This window comes from Pteropus alecto, unplaced genomic scaffold, assembly GCF_000325575.1.
Source record: "Pteropus alecto unplaced genomic scaffold, ASM32557v1 scaffold5, whole genome shotgun sequence".
In the NCBI taxonomy this organism is placed as follows: domain Eukaryota; kingdom Metazoa; phylum Chordata; class Mammalia; order Chiroptera; family Pteropodidae; genus Pteropus; species Pteropus alecto.
The window spans coordinates 13009389-13015108 of NW_006441953.1; the positions used below are offsets into that span (position 1 = coordinate 13009389).

The window sequence follows — 5720 nt, forward strand, 5'->3', positions numbered from 1 at the left end:
AAAAGTTGGGTGGAATGGTGAAAAAACAGAAATGTTAACTGCATCAACCTGTCTTGATTTGGAATCATGGCTTTTTCCTGAAGTGTGAGTTCCCGTATTTGCTGGACCTCTGAAAATGGAGTGCCATTGAAGTATTTTGGCATATGCTTCATTAAACATTTGCTCTGCAATATCAGTCTTTTGTCTACTCTACATCTAACAGATGCCATCCTTTCAAGACACTTTCTTATTCTTAATTTTTTTTTTTTAATGAAATATTACCAATGCTCCCTATAGCCATTCTTGATCTGCTAAACAAAATCTGTTAACAGAGTTCCAGAGTCTATGCCAGGACAGGTTTGCAGATGGAAGGCACAGTTCTTTTTTTTTTTTTTTTTCGTGAGTCATTTAATATCTAGATTACAAGTTAATTTTCTTTGCTTTTACTGCTAAAACCGATATAAGCATCTATCCATAATTTTTTTTTTTGGAAAATATACATTATGCTTTTAAATATTTTAAAATATTTTAAATATTTTAAAAACATAAACGGTTATGGAGATGATATCATGCAAATGAATAATCCATGGTCCCTAGAGTCAAAGAGCATGAGCTTGGATTTTAAATTTGTCACTTGCTAAACTGTGTAACATGAGATTATTGTTTTACTTCTTTGGATTTCTCAGTCCTAAGTGGGCATAATATTAGTTTTTTCCTCAAGTGTTTGTTGAAAATATATGAAGAAATAATAACTTATGAAGGGAATAAAAGAATTTTGTGCACAGATTAAGCACTCAATAATACATTTTATATTGTTATTCTTACCTAATATTTAATAAGAAGATTGGAAAATTTTTAATATTTTCATTAGTTGTCATTTTATGTTTACTTTTGTTCTGATATAAAACAACAATATTTATGTACCAGCAAATATTAAGTAAAATTATTCTGAATCCAATACACATATCAAATAGATGGAAGGCTGAGTACAAAACGTGAGTAGTGTAGAGAAATCAGGCCACATGAGAGCTGCTGCAGTTACTCAGAAAATATTGCTAATAGCATAGACTACCAACAAAGACAGATTTGTCAGAGGTTTATATAAAACTTTTAAAGGCAGCAATTAGTTGACTGACTTACTATTTCCTGCACAACATGAAAAACCAATTCCACATTCTTTTCTAATTTTTAAAAATACAATAGCAACTTTAATATATAATATCTAATTACTGTATAATATCTAAATATGTAACTACAAAGTTGAGAAAAATATCATAAAAAAAAATTCTACCAATATATCTGCCACTTGCATTCAGTGTAGCACCATAAAAAGTAGCAATAATACCTACTAAAAGCAGAAAACAACAGCTAATATTAAAACATCAAAGTACTGAAAGACCATCTATGGCCATGCCATCTAGAATGTGCCAGATCTTGTCTGATCTCAGAAGTTAAGCAGGGTTGGGCCTGGTTAATACTTGGATGGGAGACCACCTAGGAAGAACAGGTGCTATTGGCATTTAAAAAAAAAAAAAGTACTGAAAAACTTCTAAGATGGAATACATTGAAGTTCAATGTATTTTATAGCTTATTTTGAATTAATGTTCATACATGATTATACATATGTGCATAGTTTTTAGAAATTCATTCAAAATTACTTTGCATGTAACTTGCTCTTTATTTACTAATGTTTACTGAAATACAGTCTTTTTATAAGCCACTTTTCTCATAGTAAACCTTATTTTTTCAAGTATAATTTAATTATATTGAAATGTACAAGGCTGAATTATATAGTCTTAATAAATACAAATACTTGTTTAACATATATCCCTGTTAAATTATAGAACATTTTTGTAACTTCAGAAAGTTTTCCTGGTGCCCTTTTCCTGTAGATCACTGTGTTTGCTAGAAACAACTGTTCTGATTTCTATCACCACAGATTAATTTTGCCCATTCCAGGATTTCATGGAAATCATGTACTATGTCCTCTATTGATGAGCTTATTTTACTCAGCATATTTTTTTGAAATTTATTCATGTTGTTGTGTGTATATGTAATATGTTTCTTTTTGTACCACATTTGGCAGATACTTGAGCTGTTCCCATTTCCAACTATTATAAATAACACTGTTATGAATATTCATATCTCAAGTGGTTGAAACTTCCATGTATCATAATAAGTACAGTTAACATCCATCACCTCACAGTTACAATTTTTTTCCTTATGATGAGAACTTCTACCATTTACTCTTTTAGCATCTTGCAAATACCAATACGATATTATTAAGTATTGTTAACTAAAGTCATCATGTTATACACCACATCTCCATGACTTATTTATCTTATAACTGGAATTCTGTACCTTTATCATGATATAATCACCTTCTTTGTCTTTTTTTGACCCTTTTTAGCTTAAAGTCTGTTTTGTCTGTTATAAGTATACATAGTCCTGCTTTCTTTTGGTTGCCATTTGTTTGAAATATCTTTTCTCATCTTTTTAATCTTAGTTTATATGTATCTTCAAAACTTATGTGAGTCTCTTGCGGGCAGCACTTCATTGGATCTTTTTTTTTTTTTTTAATCCATTCAGCTACTCTATTTTGATTGAATAATTTAATCCATTTATATTTAAAGTAATATTGATAGGTAAAGACTTACTGTTGCCATTTTGTTCATTGTTTTCTGTTTGGTAGATCTATTATTCCTGGTTTCTTATTTTGCTATCTTTTGTGAGTTGATGACTTTGTGTAGTTGTATGCTTTGATTCCTTTATTATAATCTTTTGTGTACTACAGATTTTTTTCCTTTGTGGTTACCATAAGGCTTCGATAGAATAGCTTGTATTTATAGCACTCTATTTTAAGCTGATACTAACTTTGAAAGCATACCTAAATTTTCTATTTTACCCCCCCCTCAAATTTTTGGCTATTGATGTTAAAATTTATATATTTTTTACTGTGTATACAATAACAAATTATTTTCAATATGTTTGTTTGACTTTTAAACTGTAGTCGTAAGTGAATTAGGTACCACCAATACAACATTAGAAAATCTGATATTGACTTTATATTTATCATTCTCAGTGAGTTTTACACCTACATTCATATGCTTTTACAATGTTAATTATCATCCTTTATTTCCCCCTGAAGATCTCCCTTTAGCATTTCTTGCAAGGTAGATCCAATAGTGATATGTTCCTTCAGCTTCTGTTTTGTTCAGGAAAGTATCTCTCATTCCCCCTTTATTTCTGAAGCACAGATTTACTGAGTATATTATTACTGGTTGTCAGGTGTGTTTTTTGTTTGTTTGTTTTTTTCTTTCAATATTTTAAGTATATCATTCCACTCTCTCCTGGCCTGAAAATTTTCTGTTGAGAACTCTATCCATAAATTTGTCGAGGAGAAGGGGGGATCCCTTGTATGTGACATGCCACTTTTCTTTTGCTGTTTTCAAATTATCTTTTTGACTTTCGATAACTTAATTATAATGTGTCTCAATGTAGCCCTTTTCAGGTTCATTCTATTTGAGATCCTTTGGGCCTCATGAATCTGAATGTCCATTTTACTGCCCAGGTTTAGGAGGCTTTCAGCCCTTATTCTTTAAATATACTTTCTAGCTATTTCTCTTTTCCTTTTTCTGTAGATTACTTATGATATATTCTATCCCTTGATGGTTTTCCATAAATCCCATAGGCTTTATTCATTCTTTTTCATTTCTTTTTTCTTTTTCCTTCTCTGACTAGATAATTTCAAATGACCTATATTATAGTACACTGATTCTTTATTCTACTTGGTCAGGTTTGTTACTGAAGCTCTCTATTGAATTCTTCAATTCAGTCATTGTATTCTTCAGTCTTGGATTTCTGTTTTATTGTTTGTTTTGATGGTTTCTATTTCTTTGTTGAAATTCTCATTTTGTTCCTACATTGTTTTCCTAATATTAATTTTCTGTCTCTGTATTCTTGTAGGTCACTAAACTTCTTTAATAAGATTATTCTAAACTTATTGTCAGACAGTTTATAGATGTCCCCATTAATTTAAGTCAGTCATTGGACTTTTTATTAGTTTTCTTGGTGGAGTCATTTTACCTGTTTTATTATGACCCTTCATTCTTTACATTGGTATCTGTGCATCTGTGTAAACAGTGTGTCCTGGGACAGACCTTTTTAAAATTATCTGGAAGTCTTTAGGTTTTTGTCAGCCATGCAAACATCTTCAACTGCTGGTTTGTTTGTTTGTTTGTTTGTTTTTTAATATTAGTCTGCTATGTCAAGAAATATTTACTGAACACCTAACATTAGCTTTATGATGGGGCAGAGCATTAGATATATCAGACAAAATTATTGCCCATATGGAACTTGGAGTCTTATAGAAGTAGGAATGATAGGCAGGCAAAAACCAAAATACATATGACATAAAAAATATTAAAGTATTGTAAGTTCTATCGAGCAATGTAAAATAAGAAAGGGAAGTACAAAATAAAGAATATGGGGTAGCTTGTTTAGTGAAGAACTAAGAAATTGATAATGGCAGTGAAGGAGGGAGAAATGTTCACACAGAAAGAAGAGTAAGTAAAATATATATATATAATATGTACACGTCTGTATGTACATATATATGTATATATATATATATATATTTTTTTTTTAAGGAGAATTTATTGTTTTGACAAACTAGCAGACCAGGCATTATAGTTAAGATTGAAAGACTGTTGAGGAGGTATGGCATAGTAGAAGATTCTGTAGTGGAGATAATCAGAGATCATATTTTGATAGGCTTTGCAGTCTACTGCAAAAATACACTGAGTTTTACTTTGAGGAAAATTAGGAGTCACTGGAGGGTTTTGAGCAGAGAAATAGAATGTGGTAACACTTTAACAGGGTTATTCAAATTGCTGTGTTGAGAACAGGCTCACTCTGGAGATCAATGGTGTATAAGCCTAGAAATCAGTGTGGAGGTAACTGCAATCACCTAAGCAATAGAAGATGGTGGCTTGGGTCATGGTAGTGAAGAAAGTGAAAAGAAACATTGAAATTTGGGATTATTTAAATTTAAGAGACAATAGGATATGATGAGATATTGTAATATGGTGTGAGATAAAGATAAAAATCAAAGATACAAGGTTTGGGCCTCACAGTTGAAAAGATATATAGAATTGTTTTTAATAGAGATGAAATCTTCTTTAGTTCCTTTACTGAAAATTTTTCATTTACTTTCGTCCTCAAATAAAGTTAATTATCTCCAGTTTTCTGATGGTCTCTGTTCTCTTCTTGTTTATTATTTTAAGCCTATATATTTTTACATTCATTTTATTATAGTCTAAGAGAGGGAAGAATAATAACATGACTAGAGTTTACATTTTTATTGGAAGGTCTACAAACTGTTTTTCAGAATTTGAGAATGATAATAACCTGACTTTTTAAGAGAGAATAAAAATACCTTCAATTTATTAACTATTTTAAAAAGTAATTTTAATATTAAAGCAATACTATATGTATTACACTGAAAATAGTGCATTTTTCATGTTGAGTATACCTAGAGTCAAATCTTATTTCTTCTCTAATAACTGTAGAACTATGGCCAAGTATGGTGTATTTTCAAACCAAAAAATTGTATGCATGCCATAGATTTTTTGAAAATTAAATTAAAAAATACAAGCACAGTATAAACTACTTGACAAGGCTTGACATATAATAAGGACTCAAAATGTTTTAAATAATACCATTATTTGACCCTGATTGAG

The 5720-nt window shown here is 30.2% G+C and overlaps 1 pseudogene; it reads left to right on the forward strand.

Annotated features, from left to right (window-relative positions):
• The first annotated feature begins 1379 nt into the window (after nt 1-1379).
• LOC112485654 lies at nt 1380-1498 on the forward strand (annotated as a pseudogene).
• The last annotated feature ends 4222 nt before the right edge of the window (nt 1499-5720 follow it).